This window comes from Manis pentadactyla, chromosome 7 (genome assembly GCF_030020395.1).
Source record: "Manis pentadactyla isolate mManPen7 chromosome 7, mManPen7.hap1, whole genome shotgun sequence".
NCBI classification, from domain to species: Eukaryota; Metazoa; Chordata; class Mammalia; order Pholidota; family Manidae; genus Manis; species Manis pentadactyla.
In genome coordinates this window covers 17,894,696-17,910,936 of record NC_080025.1, presented here as the reverse complement: position 1 = coordinate 17,910,936, position 16,241 = coordinate 17,894,696, and the positions used below count along the sequence as shown (strand labels likewise).

Sequence of the window (16,241 nt, the reverse complement as noted above, 5' to 3'; positions counted from 1 at the left end):
CTGCTGCTCAGGAGAGGTGCAGACCCTCACTTTTCCATCAGAAACGTGCCTCTTTCCGTGCCATGCTGTCTTGTAACTGCTTCTGTTATCATGATTTTAGTAGGTGCCACAGAGATGCAAGAACTGAAGTGTCTGTGGAAAATAATTCGAAACTGAAGCTCTGCTTTTGAGAATTTTTTGGACTACCATTTCTTGACATCATTTTAAAGATACAGTGTAATCTGCTCTTCCACTGAACACAAAAGGGTGGATGCCTTTTTTCTGTTTTTTTTGTTTGTTTGTTAAATAAACCCCTTTCTAAATACATTCATGAGCAAGCAAGAAAAAAAATCAATGAAGGGTAAAAGTTAATTAAAAGGAGAAACACATATAGGTAACTAAGCGCTGAATCTGGCTTCTGCTCTGGGGGATTATTTAAGCCCCGATCATTCAGATTTTGATTATTCCTGTTTTTGTCAGCTGCGCCAGCTGTGAGACATGAGACAAATCCTCAAGCCCAACCAAAGAGAAGAGTCTGAGAAGAATACCTGTGATTAACCTACAAACATCAGACCAGCTAAGAACCCATAGAGGGGACTATTAAAAGCTTTTGTTCCTCTCAACCTCAGAGCTGGGTTGAAGGGGAAAGTCTCTCTCTCGAGGATTCATAACTGTAACCCAGATTTTATGGGAAATTCGGCCCAAATTCACACCACTTCAAACTCAGAATAAAGTAGCCCCTGGTTTGGAATGCCCTGCAGGTGCCAGGAACAAGTAAATGCATATTCTCTTTGAAGGAACTTACCTTCAATCAAGGCTTCAAAATTTACTACAGGTAAATTCCCAAAGGACATTGAGTTCACATTCAATATTGTAGCAAATACATACACAAAAGGCATCAGAGGGAGAAGTGATCAAATCAATCAAGAGGATTCTGAAAGAATGTCTAAAACCAAAAACATCAAAATGGAAAGACAAAGACCAATATTCAGGTGACACAGAAAACACAGTTAAAGATTGATTTAGTGAAATGGAAACTAGCTCAGCAGAAATTACACAGAATGCAGCACAGAGAGAAATAAGGTGGGAAAAATTAGAAAGTCATTACTTACCTTATTGTAAGTATAGAGTGAATTGTAGAATCACAAAATCACAGTTTCAGATGGACATAATAAGGAGAATGGAGAAGAGGCTATATTCAAATTGAAAATGGCTACAAAATTTCCACTACTATTGAAAGATTCCAATACTAATATTAAAAAGATGAAAATATTCAAAGAAGATTAAGTTTTAAAAAATCTAGACATCATCAAATTGAAGAAGAGAAATGAGATGTCTCTAATGCAGGCAGAAATAATATCTATAAAGGAGTAACAGTGATTTCTTAACAGCAGCAAGAGAAATCAGAAGACAGTGGATGGTATTTTCAATATGCTGAGAAAAAGATAACTCAAGATCTAAAAATTTCATACCCACAAATCTATCATTCAAATATGAGGATAAAATAGATGTTTTAGGACAAATAAAAACTAACAAGAGTTTCCAACAAACAGGCCCTTACTTCAAGAACTGTCAATAAGCATTTCATATAGGAAGAAACTAATTCCACACAAAATATCTGGGATGAGAGAAAGAGTGATGTGTAAAGGACACAGTAAATTTGTGGGACACAGAAGCAAACTTTCAATGTGGAAAGCAATAATGATATATTCTTCTTCTTTCAGAGATAAAAAAAGATAAAACTAAAATACAACATTGGTACAGAAGAAAGGAGTTGGCCACTGGAGTTTGTTTATAGATTGGATTGTTTGGGAGGTTGATAAAGATATTGGTTAATTTCAGACTTTAAGTTTACATACATATTAAAAATTTCCAAGGCAACACTAAAGGAATACAATGTATATACTCAACAATTCTACTTCTAGGAATTTACACAAACAGCAATAAATTGGAAACATTATAAATGACTATTAGTAGAGAATCCATTGAAGTAATCTTGGATAGCACAATTCATGAATAGAATTCAGATACTAGAAAGCTGTGTAGTCATTTAAAAAATGCAGTAGCTATATTGTTTATCTCTTTGAAATATTTCCAAGGTAAAAGCAAAGATGGTATGTATGATGTGCTACTATTTATTGTTTTTCCAAAAGAAGAAGGACCAAAAAAATACACACATTCATTTGGCTTGTACTTCCTCTCATAGGATATCTCTGAAAGCTACATGGAAAACTTGACAACAGCAATTGTCTTTGGGTTAACTTTGGAATTTTCTAGTGCATTATATATTCAAAAGGAAGATTTCTTTTAAAAACTCATAAAACAGATGCAGGAGAAAAAACATACACCGAACCAAATATTCAGGAAGATAGACATATACACACTCGCACACAAATACAGCAAGGAACCCAGGGCAAAATATACCATCTTTAAACAGTGTGCCCTACCTTTGCTGTTCCCTTCTCTCCTGTATGTTCCCTTCTCTCCTGTATGGTAGCAGAGCTCTGCCTTGGCTGTAGAGTATAGCATGAGCATTACTCCTTTCTACCCAGATTGATTGTACATTTCTTGAAGTCCTGACTCACATGTATTATTTCTTTTCTAGTTCTCACAAAACACACAGTGTGGAGCTTTGAACATAGTAGGTGCTTTATGAATAAATTAACATATGTGAGTTCCAACATACCATAGGTTATGGATCTGAAGTGTTTTATACTGCCAAACTTATCTGGATCATATTAATGAGTTTTTATAACATATGAAACTCAATAGAATGTTATATGAGTTTTGGATGTGTTAATACTTGAAAGTCCACTGGTTTCTTTCATCTTCTAGATTGCTTACTAAATCTGACACACTAGGAGAGACATACTTCAGGCATTTAGGAAAGCAAAAAGCATGATACAAAATTGTCTTTACAAGCAACTGTATTAGCATGTTCTTAATGTTTTCATTCTGCGTGACCTAAAACCCAGCATGTGGAATGCATTCTGTGATCATGTTTGTATATGTCACATTCCTAATCTTTGTCTGAAATGAGGAACTCTTGGGCTGAAGGCCAGATTTGAGTATTGGCTCAGAGTAGGGTCCTGGGTATGTGACCATGGGTAAAGCATTAATCCTGATACCCAGGCCAACACTCCTAGGGGTCTTCAGGGACCCCTAATTTGTGCAAATCAGTTACAGCTGGAGGTGCAGAACTGTGTCCTTGCTGTACATGAAGCAAGTGGCTTTCTGGGCCCTGAAGTTATCTGGACAAAAATCACTTTATTATGCCTTCATTTGTCTTCTACCCAGAAAGACATCATCAGTGAAGGTCAGCGTGAGAAGGTCACTCTCAGGTACTCAGGCTGGAGGAATTGTTTCTCAAGTTTTTGGTTTTGGTTTTTGCTATACAACTGTTTCTTGGAATGAAAGCATGGGGGGATCCCGTGGGGTGATTTCAGTTGGGTGATTCCAATCAAATAGATAAATTTGAAATGGGGGTGGGGCAGCCCAGAACCCCAGTTTCCAACTGCTAGGTCTGTGGACTTGTAGTCAGCAGTGGTTCTCAAGTTTGGTGTTTGTAAGAATCACCCAAGGGTGGAGGGTGTCCATAAAAGTTGCAGGTTACTGGCTCTTGCCCCTGAAGAGTCTGAACAGATGGTCTGGGTGCATCTGAAAGTCTAAATCTTCATAAGCACCCCAAGGGATGCAGAGGTTGGGGCCACCCCATAATCTCACAATCTGTCATCCTTTATAGTGATGGTCAGCAGAGCCCAGGTGAGATCTACGATGCAAGGGGGCCCAGGGGAAGGCTCACTCTTTGACTTAATCATGAGGGCAGTGAGGTTTGAGATTTTCAACTCACTTTAGTTGATTTTCCCATAATTTCCTACGCCCCCCAAACTGAGGCAGCAACTAGATTTTATCAGGCTGGTGGAAAGAATTCTAAGAGCTTGTTTGTTTTAAAGCAGCAATAACAATACATGCAGAGACTATAATGCCATCAAACATTCGTTTCCCAAATTATCCCAATAGAAAGCAGAAGAGTGACTTCTAGATCATGCAGAACTGGTAAGGTCAACAGCTGAAGCCCTAAAAATAGCTAAATTGTGTTCTGAGCCCGATCAGGGTATTCCTTCCTAACATTTGACTTCAATGGATTGCCATGAACGCACAGCTGCATGAACGGCTCAAAAATGCCACACAGCACTGGAACAAAGGGCCTTCCATTTTAGAAACATTGGTCACTGGTGACCCTACATTGGACTGGCTGTTTTCCTAAGAAACTAGGCATTGGCAAAGCCTGTGTCTGGAATAGGGGAGTTGCGCAGGACAGGAAATACCTTTGTGCTTCTGCTTTGGGTGTGGAAAAGCATGTCTCCGATTAGACAGTAGAGAAACTGCAGGAACCTGCACAGATGTCTTTCTTTACTCAAATTTTGTTACAGTGTGTTTTATGGTGCTTGATAAGAGCAGGTGATTCTGTTTGGGCAGGAAAAGCCTGGGGAGATGGTTCCGAAATCCACTTTCCCCTCAGAAGAAACCATGAGCGCATTTATATACTTCTACAAAAGTTGCAAGATCACAGTTTTTTAAACATAATACCTGGGGCTAGGTACTGCCTAAAAATGCCAACCATGAAAACAACTAAAAATGTGGTAAATTACATTTCGTATTTCTCTACGACCTGAAATTTTAGAGAGCCTGGGAACCCGTATGAAGAGATATTATACAACTTGCTCTTCTTTCATAAGGACTGTGGAAAATTTTAGTCTAAAATCTGCAAAACCCTTCATCTCTTGGAGGAAACATCTAGATAAGAAAGATGATTATCAAGTATTAACCTAATTTTAAGCAAGAACAATAGAACTTTAATATTAAAATGAGCATTAATCTTCTACAAAGTCATTCTCAAAGGTTATGTCTGTATTTCGATGCAGCTGGCAATTCTCAAAAATATTTCTGGAGTCTTATTTTGTGAACTGCCTTTAGAGTCAGGTTAGGAGTCACACAAGAAACACAGTCTTACTAACTTTTTAAAAAATATTTAACAATATTTTTAACCTTTTAAAATTCATCTATCTTTTTGAAATGTGAGAAAAAAAGATCATGGGCTATTTTCTATCCTAAACCCCATTATCAATGATCATACCCAAGAAAGTTTCAAGTTGAAATTTATTTTTTGTTGCTCATTTAAGGAAACTGAGATTTTTTTCTATTTTCCATCTGCAAATAGATTTTAAAAGCATCACCCAGAATTCTTACTCTGCACTGAGAATCACTGCATTAAATTTTAGTAAAAGTTTATCACTAACCTAAACCAAAAAACAATTGAATATTCAGCTTGATTATTCCCTTTACTCAACAGCCTGCCTCTGAATGAGGTCTTTTTCAAAAATGAAATCCATTTTGAATAGAGAGGGTTTGCCACTGTAAAATAAGACATGTCACAGACTTTGAGGACAGTTTCAGTTAGATTCTTAGAGACTTTTTATATTGACATTCAGAAAAGGACAATATCTGCTTGTGTGTTCAAAATCTATTAGGTTAAGAAATGGATTAAAGACTTGAATGTAAGTCATGAAACCATAAAACTCTTAGAAGACAACATAGGCAAACGTCTCCTGAATATAAGCATGAGCAACTTCTTCCTGACTGCATCTCCTTGAGAAATGGAAACAAAAGCAAAAATGAACTCGTGGGACTACATCAAACTAAAAAGTTTCTGTATGGCAAAGGACACCATCAACAGAACAAAAAGGCATCCTACAGTATGGGAAAATATATTTGTAAATGGCATATCCAACAAGGGGTTAATATCCAAAATATATAAAGAACTTACATGCCTCAACACCCAAAAAGCAAATAACCCAATTAACAAATGGGCAGAGGATATGAAGAGAGAGTTCTCCAAAGAAGAAATTCAGATGGCCGACAGACACATGAAAAGATGCTCCACATCACTAATCATCAGGGAAATGCAAATTAAAACCACAATGAGATATCACCTCACACCAGTAAGGATGGCCAACATCGAAAAGACTAAGTACAACAAATGCTGGCGAGGATGCAAAGAAAAGGGAACCTTCCTACACTGCTGGTGGGAAAGTAAGCTAGTTCAACCATTGTGGAAAGCAATATGGAGGTTCCTCAAAAAACTAAAAATAGAAATACCATTTGACCCAGGAATCCCACTCCTTGGAATTTACCCAAAGAATACAACTTCTCAGATTCAAAAAGACATATGCACCCCTATGTTTATCGCAGCACTTTTTATAATAGCCAAGATATGGAAGCAACCTAAGTGTCCATCAGTAGATGAATGGATAAAGAAGAGGTGGTACATATACACAATGGAATACTATTTGGCCATAAGAAAAAAACAAATCCTACCATTTGCAAGAACATGGATGGAGCTGGAGGACATTATGCTCAGTGAAATAAGCCAGGCGGAGAAAGACAAATGCCAAATGATTTCCCTCATCTGTGGAGTATAACAATGAAGCAAAACTGAAGGAACAAAATAGCAGCAGACTCAAAGAATGAACTAGTGGTTACCAAAGGGGAGGGGTGTGGGAGGGCAGGTGGGGAGGGAGGAGAAGGGGATTGAGGGGTATAATGTTTAGTGCACATGGTGTGGGGGATCACGGGGAGAACAGTGTAGCACAGAGAAGGCACATAGTGGATCTGTGGCATCTTGCTACACTGATGGTCAGTGACTGCACTGGGGTATGGGTGGGAACTTGATAATATGGGTAAATGTAGTAACCACATTGTTTTTTCATGTGAAACCTTCATAAGAGTGTATATCCATCATACCTTAATAAAATTTAAAAATGCCTAAAAAAAAAATCTAATAGGTTAAGGAAATTAATCTTAAGTCATATCTACTAGTTAAGTTTTTAAACATAGAGGTTATTGTTACAATTACAGTTCATTACTGATTAGAAGCTACAATGTAGAGAGCAAAGTCTGGTCCCTATTTATTAGTCATACTGAGTATTAACCTAGGACCTTGAAAACAGGCAACGAGGGAAATCTTTGTATAATGTAAATTCATAAGCGAGAACTAAATGTTATAGAAACAAGTGTGTATGTACAAGTTTTGGGAGATGGAAGGGAGATGACTCAGAAAAAGCATATATTCAAACGTACTTCAAAGACATATTTGAAGCCGACCCCTTGCAATAAACAACGAGAAGAATTTGAGCGATCAAAGAGAAGTTTGTAAACTACCTCTGCCATTAATACTGCTGGGATATTTGTTTTTACTTATTAAAAGTCTGTATCCTGTCAAAGTCCCATTAAAAATATTTGAAGTTTGAACAGGCATGGGTAATTATGGAATATAACTTCTCAGCGAAAGGAAAATCATAAATGTGGTATTCACATAAGGAAGAGAATATCACCACATTGGTGGTAGCCTAAGAAAATCAGATGCTGCTGCTGATGGTGATGACAATGTCATCAGTGATAGAGGAACATCTGTTAGTGGGTGTGACCTTTCACCTCTCTGTCACCCCTTTTCCCAAATGGCGCAACTGAAGCAAACAATGTGGTTTCCTGAAGTTTCATTATCTCAGAAGCAAAAACACAGATACTGAGTTGCTTATGTTTTGAACGTGTAGCAGAACATGAACCAAAGTGAGAGACCACATATCTTATGAGAAGCAGTATTTTTAGTTATAATGAACCTGGTGCCAGAGCCTTAATTTCCAGGTAGAGTGCTCCAGCCATGTCAACTCTCGGTGACATTCGGTGCTGTATTTAGGTTTTGTTTTTCTCTGAGAAAGGCTGTAAAAGATGTTCATTTTGAAGTGGTACTGTGGGTTTCTCTTTAAAAGCATTTTTTTCTCAGCACCAGCATTCATACAAGTGCTCCCAAAGTTAAACAGATAAAACAGTAGATAACATGGTATTACAGAATGAAAATCTGGGGAATTTGGTTTAAATCCCAGCATGCCAACTCCCATGCTGTGTGAAGTTAAACGAGTTAACCCCTCTGAGCCTCTATAAACCATTTTTACTCATAACACTTGTTGCCCCAAATGTGGGTTTTCCACATGAAGCAATCCTCCATCTCTCTGGACATCAACTGAGGGTCCTACATTCCAGTTCAATTCAATTCTGAGACTAGCTACCCAGAGTCAGCATCAGACCACAGATTATAGGCTCAGTCCCACAAAACTGACCCCATTTCAGATGCCAAGTGCCAGTTCTAGGCCTCCCATTCTTCTGACTGATTGGCTATAAATTGGGGATTCCCATGACCCCCACCTTGGGTTCTGTAATTTGCTAGAGCAGCTCACAGAACTCAGGAAGGCACTTTACTCGCTATATCACCGGCTTCTTATAAAGAATACATTTGCAGGAACAGCAAGATGTAAGAGAAGAACAGGGCAGGGTATACACGGGGAGGGAGGCCTCAGGCCCCCATGCCCTCTCTAAATTGTAGTATCTCACCTGGCTTTAGTGCATCCTCAGGGGTGGAGAGAAGTATGACTTTGGTGCATCTGCATATCAATAGGCATTCCTCAGGGGTGGAGAACCGTAGTTCATCTCTATATCAATGGGTAATTACCTGGGCAACCAGGGTTTATCTGAACCTGAGAGGTTAAGGGGAGGGCTGGTTTTGCTTCTATCAGAGCAGGAAAGAGAGATGGCCCCAGACTGCAGTTTGTAAGCAATAAGTGGATTTTAAACTTCATTTCTCCCTTTGACTGATTTCAGTTTTAGAGGTATTTTGCCCCCAGGATTTCCTGTCCCCGGAGTTACAGTGGCTCACAGAACTCAGGAAGGCACTTACTCACTATATCACCACCTTCTTATAAAGAATACAACATTTGCAGGAACAGCAAGATGGAAGAGAGGAACAGCGCAGGGTATACAGGGGGAGGGAGGCCTGGGGCCCCCATGCCCTCTCTCTGGGAGCACCCCCACCCCCAGAAACTTGATATGGTCACCAACCAGGAGGATCTATGACCCCTGCCTCACCCCACTTAGTTTAGGGATTTTTATGGAGGTTTTGTTACCCAGACGTGATTGATTAAATCACGGCCATAGCTTTCGGTGATCACCTCTCAGGAGCCCCTCCACTCTCCCCAAGGAGGAGTCAAGGGTCAGGGATAAAAGTTCCAACCCTTTCATTCTACCCAGGTCTTTGTGGCAACCAGCCCTGAAGCTATCTAGTCATCTCATTAGCATACAAAAAGACCTTCTTATCACTCCAGAGACCCCAAGAACGAGGAAGCTCTGTGTCTAGAACCAGGGACTTAGAATAAAATATCATAACAAAAGCTGCTCTTATCACCCCTATTGCTCAGGAAATTACAAGGGTGTCAGGAGCTCGGTGCCAGGAACCCAGGACAAAGACCAAATGCATATTTCTTATCATAGCAAAGCATTCATTCGTTTCTTCACCTGTGCAATAGGATTATGATCAACATATCACATGGCAAATAAGAATTACTCTGTCATTTACTAGCAAATACCTGGGACTGAGGAACTGCTTCTTTGGCACAATGACCGTATTTTTTCCCCATCCAACAATTACACAGTAACCACTCCCTCTGTGCCAGTCCCTGAGCTGGACACTCAAGGGACACCCAGAAAAAGCAGACAGGTTGAAGTCTGCCAAACACCTCTGCAGAGCTGTGCAGGCCCTAAAGGGGTTAACACCCAGCCCCACTAGGAACTTAGTTTGCAGAGCAGCTGGGCATTTATTGTTTAAGTGTGTCAAGTAGCAAAGTATCTCGAATGTCAATGATTAGCTCCCTTCCACTCTCAGTTCAGAGTTTCACTTCATGCATTTGTGTAAAGATCAAGGTCTGTGATACCAGAAAAGGAAACTGAACAGAGTTCTCCTCTATGCTAAATCAAGAAAGCTAGTAGGAACTAATATCTGCCTGGTCTTTTTAAATGAGCTGTTGTATACATCCCTTTGTTCACAAATAAAATTAAAAAGGAGGACATTTATGCAGTTACACCGGCAGGAAAATGTTACTCAGATAAGATCAAATCTTTTTAAAGTGCTTATGACAGTGCGTTCTCTGCAAAAGTTTGGCGAGCTTTCCTCTGCACATTTTAGTACCTCTGTTATGGTCGGAGGCTTTAGCACTGTGCAGATGCAAGTCCTCCTCCTGTGCTGAGGATGTTTGAGAGAGAACAGGGAAGTGTGTGCCTAGGAACGCACATACCTTAGGGGCAATGCGAAGAGAGGAAGGGGCCGTGGGGCCCCTGTAACCTGCCATTAGCTTAAAATGTTTGAAATATTGTTCTCTTTTTAAATGCTGGTTTTTTGTTTTTTCAAATTAGGTACTAAAGTTGTGCCTGATGGGCAACAATAGCATACCTTTCGTGGTAGAAATTGCATAGAAAAGTGTTAAGGAGCTGACAAAAACTAAGTGGAAGCTATGTGTGCCCAGTATTCCAAACGATGACCTTGAGCAGAAACGAAGTTACTGCCTTTGCTCTCCCAAGTGCTCCAGCCCCTCCTGGTTGAGTTATAGGAATGTGGTCCCGCTCCCCCAAACCCGCACATACCCTCATCCCGTGCCTCTCAGCTACTCAAGTTTCTCAAGGGACCCTAAGGTAGGTCCTCAAGGACAAGTTTTTGGTTCTGTTTATTTCTTGTTTTTTGGCCTGTGGCCTTTGCTGCTGCCCCTTATAAGAGCCCAGCTCTGACAGTCTGGCATTGGTCCCCGGGCTACCAGTTAGCTTCTCTTATGTCTGTGTGTCCCCAGAGCCAGGAAGAGAGCCAGCCTGATCCAGAAGGCCCAGGTGGCAGAGCCCCAGGAGAAGGTGGAGACGGCGTCCAGGCAAGTGCAACACAGTGCAGGGCCGGCTGCACACCCACCCCGTCGTTGAGGCTGGTGACGCCAAGGCCAGGTCTTCCACCTGAAAATGAAGGGGGATGAGTACCGCTACCTGGCCAGGCTGGCCCTGGTGACAAGAAGCACATTGTGGATGTTTGTCTCAGCCTGCCCAGAGGCCGTGGACATCAGCAAGGAGCTGCACCACCAGCCCCACCGCCTGGGCCTGGCCCGGACGTTTCTGTCTCCCACCACGAGATCACCAATGGTCCTGAGGAGGCCATCTCATGGGCCAACACCACCTTTGACCAGGCCATGGCTGACTTCACACTCTCAGCAGAGACTCCTGCAAAGACCGGGCCCTCATCATGCGGCTGCTGGGAGACAGCCCGACACTGTGGCTGCTGAAGAATCCCAGAGCTGAGCCCTGCCCTGCCAGCCAGTCCCCGACCCCAGCAGAGAGGATATGGCACGGGAGGCCCCCGTTCTCCCCAGATGCTCTACCCTAGCTCAGAAAGGCTCCATAGAGACAGACCAGCAGTGCTCTGTCTACCTGGAGCCAAGGACCCTACTTTCCACACAGCTGTCAGGTGCTCCCTAACCACTGGTCATCCCACGCACCCTGCTCTCTGCACCCCCTTCCTGGAGACCCCACCTGTGAACTGAGCCACTTCTCCCCCAACCCCCACTTGACTCCCTCCTGCCCCTGCTGCCACTGGATCTTAGGAATTGAGGAGGGTCCGACCCGTGGCTGAGAACTGGACCATGCATGTGTAGCAGGGGCTGGAGACATGTGTGTGAGCAAACTGTGAATGACAGAGAGAGCAAGTCTCTTGTGCCCTTGCATCTTTCCAGTGTTTTGTACATCAAAAGATACCATCCAGTGTCTTATTACATAAATGTTAAGATTTTAGGTATGTTTTTCTTAAACTTTTCAACTCAATCATATAACTCCAGGATATTACCAAGTCCTTAACCTGTTAGGGCAGCTGTAGAAATAACTAATCCCTACTGGGGACAACCTTACACCATCAGAGTGTAGATGGCATCCCAGGAGTTAGGCAGGATGAAGTTGGAAAGATTTACAAGGCATTAAAGTCCTTCAGGAAGATAAAATAATCTATTTGCTAATTTGCTATGGCCAGCGAGACTTTTCCCCACCTCCACCCCCAATGATAAGAGCAACCAACACCAACTGCCTTTTCCTTCTTTTATCGACATAATTTTAAACATGCAATTTGATTAGCTGTTTAGATAATGTGGTTGGTGCAACAAATAAACCCCATAAAAAACACCAAAATAGTAGACCACTTGCAAGTGTAGAGCAATTTAATTGTTGTTTTCAGCAAACCCAGATTGACAAAGGGGATTATAATTTAAGTTGTGCTGATGGCACTGGTTTTAGACAAAAGCTAGTATTGACTTTAGTGGCAATTATTCTCCCTGCAGTTTAAATTACTTTTTTTTTACCGTGAGTAAAAGCGCAGTAAGAAAAAAAAACAATTCTAACCTTATGTAAAGGCAGTTCTCCAAATAGATTATTTTTGCAGATTCTGGGCCCACTGAGGGAGACATGGTTGCAGACACTTAAGGAATCCTAGAATTTCAGAGATGTGGCCATAAATATCACAATCCAGTTTCCTGAGTCAGTGCTTCGTAAACTGGGCTCCCTATGCCCTGATTATGCAGGGATATACCAGAAATATTCCAAGGAAACCACAGGGTAAAGCCCCACAGAGCAACATTGTTATGAGGCCTGAGCCAAGACAGGCACTTGGGAAATATCTTTTGAATGAGTAAATCTCCAGGGTTTATCAGTTTTGCTGGGTGTTAAGTCATTTAAAACATTATTTCGATATTAAGGCAAATCTACACTAAGCATGAACCTTAATGTACACAAATTAAAAAAAAAATCATCCAGGAGATCAGGGATGCCAGGGATGGAATGCAGAAGGTGATAAAACAATCTAACTGGCTTGCAAATATATGAAGCAATCCTCACTGAGCCGAGTCGGGCTTGGGGAGGATGGTGCCGACCTCAGTAACTTCGGAAATAAGTGGCATCCGTAAGACCAAAGGCAAGAGAAACTGTACACAAGCTTTGCTTTCTAGTTGATAAAGTTGTTTCCTGCAGAGGTACAGATTAACAATTCAGGTACTGTTATACACTGGAAATGAACAATTAAGTAAATGGATGACCAGGGGTGGGAGTCAGATTTCTCAGTGTTGCAACGAGAGTTTACCAAAGAGAGTTCACAATGAGAGTTTATAAGCACAGGGAGAAGGCTAGAATGATCCACGTGTTAATGGATTCATATTGCAAACATGGTATGAACTTATGTTTAGCTGAATATAGGTACAGATGTATCTGTATATACTTTGGTTACACATGCAAATATTTATAGGCATGTGTATATATTTATAAATCAGTACACTCACATATATATTTCCTTACTCTGTCAGCCTGAGAGGACCTAGAAGCAAGGACACCAAGCCTACGTAAAACTCAGGTTGCTTACAGCTTTCTCCAATAAAAGCAACCAGGACTCCTCAGAGAAATGGCTGATTCTAGAACCAGAGTGGGAAACACACAAGATGAGCCTGTGAGCCTGAAGTATCTTTCAGTGCCAGAAAGTGTTAAAAAAAAAAAAAGAAGAAAAAATGATTGGGGTATAAGGAACACAGGAGCCAAATGAAAGAACTCCTAACGGCCAAAATTGGAACAATTTGAGCAGCAAAATAAATAGAGTTGGATTATAACCTACAGTAAAAATAAATATCCGTAAGTCTACGCAAAAATAAATAAATGAGGAAGAAGAGATACGTCTGCTGTGCAGAAAAACTATTTCTGTACTTTGCCCTCTAAGAGTTGGAGCTTAACTGTCCACTTCTTAAATGTGGGTGGCGTTTAGTGACTTCCTTCCAAAGAGAAAAGTCTGGAACAGAGTAAGAAGAGTAACTATGTAGTGGAGAAAAGGCAAATACTACCTCAACCAGGAGATCAAGAACAGCATCAACACCGTTAGGTCACATTAACAGCAGTTCTCTTGATACGATGTGATAAGTGATGCCCTTTATCTGTGGTTTTCCTCCTAAAAGCCTATAACCCCAGTTTAATCATGAGAAAAACATCAGGCAAATCCCAGTTGAGGGACATGCTACAAAATACCTAACCTCATCCTTGAAACTGTCCAAAATCTTCAGAGACAAGGCAAGTCTGAGGAATTGTTATAGCCAAGGAGAGCCTAAGAAAATTCGATAATTCTAATGTGGTATCCTGGATATAATCCTGAGACAGGAGAAGAATATTAGGTAAAAACTAAAGAAATCTGAGTAAACCATGCCTTTAGTTAATAATAATATAAAAATATTGATCTATTAATTGTAACCAACATATCACACTAATATAAAATGCTAATAACAGGGAATATTGGGTACAGACTCCATGACAACTCTCTGTACTATTGCTGCAATTTTTCCATAAATTTAAAACTGTTCTAATATAAAAGATTTATTTATTTTTTAATCTAGCTAGGTCATGGGATAAAACACCAAGTATAATGAATCTTTAAAGAAACAGGTTGAAGTCAAGCTGAGTAAGGACCATTCCAGAATGTCTTTGAATCCTCTCTGCCATTAGGGGTACTTTGTTGGCTAGGTTTGTGGTTTATGAAACACTACCTTAAACTTTGGACTTTACCTAAGATAATTCTAAGGAAATTTCAAGGATTTACAATCTTCTTCTTGATTAAGCTGTGGAACAAAGACCAAGCCTCGGAGTCCTTTAACGATTAACTAACATATTTACATTATCCAGGTTGAAAAAAAAAAAGGAATTTCATTTACCAAGAACTAAATCAACCACTTATCAGTAAGACTTGCTAAAATATTTTGTTTTCATAATGTACAAAGACACTAAGTAAAGCTGCTTTGTTTTAGCACTATTTCCTTGTTTGATTTTAAAATCCTCTGGAAGTTTATGGTGACTGTACATATTTATGCAAATAATCCACCTGACCTCTGCAATTTCTCCCTTTTTACCTTTTATTCTTCATAAAGCTAATATCCCATGTAATTCCTGAGGATGAGAAATCTCATCAGTTTGTTTTATATTTAGTAACTGAAAGCCTTTTAAAATGTTTTGCACTTGCTTTTCATTATGTTAAGGCCCACAAGTTAAATTATAACTTGTGTTTTAATCCTAAGTAAATCAATGCTGGTTATTAATAAAATGATACCACAAATTAAACTACATGTTCTACCTCGTCCAATTCCTTTATAGACATTATAATGAACTTTTGCCTCTCCCTTCCTTCTTTCTTTCCTTTCTTTCAAAATGCTTATCGAGCATCTACTCTGGCCAGGATTTAGCAATGGGCAGATAATTAAAACTCATTATGTGAATCTTAGGCCAGAGATATGCAGAGGATGCTTATGATATGGGAACACTGGACAGAGGCTGTTACTCTGGGGTCAGGGGTCCTCTGTCCGTAGCCCCCTCCCTCCCCCAGCACTCAGCTATCATTTTTAGGAGTTGCTTCCTCTGCCCTTAGGTATATCTGAAACCTGATCATTTCAATCAATTCACAAATGCATCAGATGCAATGGAATCAATCAAGACTTCTATCTTGTCATGTCCCAATTTCTCTTTGTAATACTTCCTGTAAGTGAAAAACAAGGTGTATGTGATAAATCCTGGAAAGAGCAGTGAAATTCTTTCTCTTCTCTGGCCCCCTCCACATTGAATACATAAAACAGAAGGGGTTTAGGAAAGTGATCAAGTTTAACTGCTTCATATATTATTTAGCCAAATACTTGAGTGGAAAACCAGATTGCTTGAAGAGTTTAGAAAGTTTGTGCAATATTAAAAATATGTATTTCTTTAAAACTTTCTTCCCTGATAACGCTGTGTCCTTTTAAAGTTGTGAATGATTAAGGATGCCTGGTTTTTACATCAACCCGAAGTGATAACTAGCTTACATAATCTGATAGTGCTGGTCTCAACCATTATCTTGGAAAAAGAATTTCCCCATTATAAACCTGCAAGGGGCAAAGTGAAAGCTTATCAGAAGGGTTGTAGTGTCCTGCTTTTGCTCCAAAATGTGCTGAATATCATGGACTCACGTCACAGTGTTACAGTCATAGGTAGATAGCCAGGCATGAGCAGGGAGGGGGTTGGGGACTTTGGCTGGTGTTTACATTAGGTTAGATGTTTGTTTATATTCTAAACATTCCATGTAAACTGTTCTTGTGGCATGTGGGGAGTGAGGGTATAGATACCAGACCTACCAAGACTGACTGGGTCAAACATGGAGGAGAAGTTGGCCCTGACTTTAACTGCAAATACACTATACACTCCTGAGCGTACTAAAAACGAATCCCCTTGGTATAATGACAGTTCTGAGGTAGGCCATCTAAGGACAAAAAGAGGGCATCACTCCACTTCCCAGAAATCCCCTCCCTACT

At 40.3% G+C, this 16,241-nt stretch overlaps 1 pseudogene; it reads left to right on the top strand.

Moving 5' to 3' along the window:
• Positions 1-11,284, top strand: part of LOC118916822 (14-3-3 protein sigma-like) — a 31,698-nt pseudogene extending 20,414 nt beyond the window's left edge.
• Positions 11,285-16,241: the final 4,957 nt, after the last annotated feature.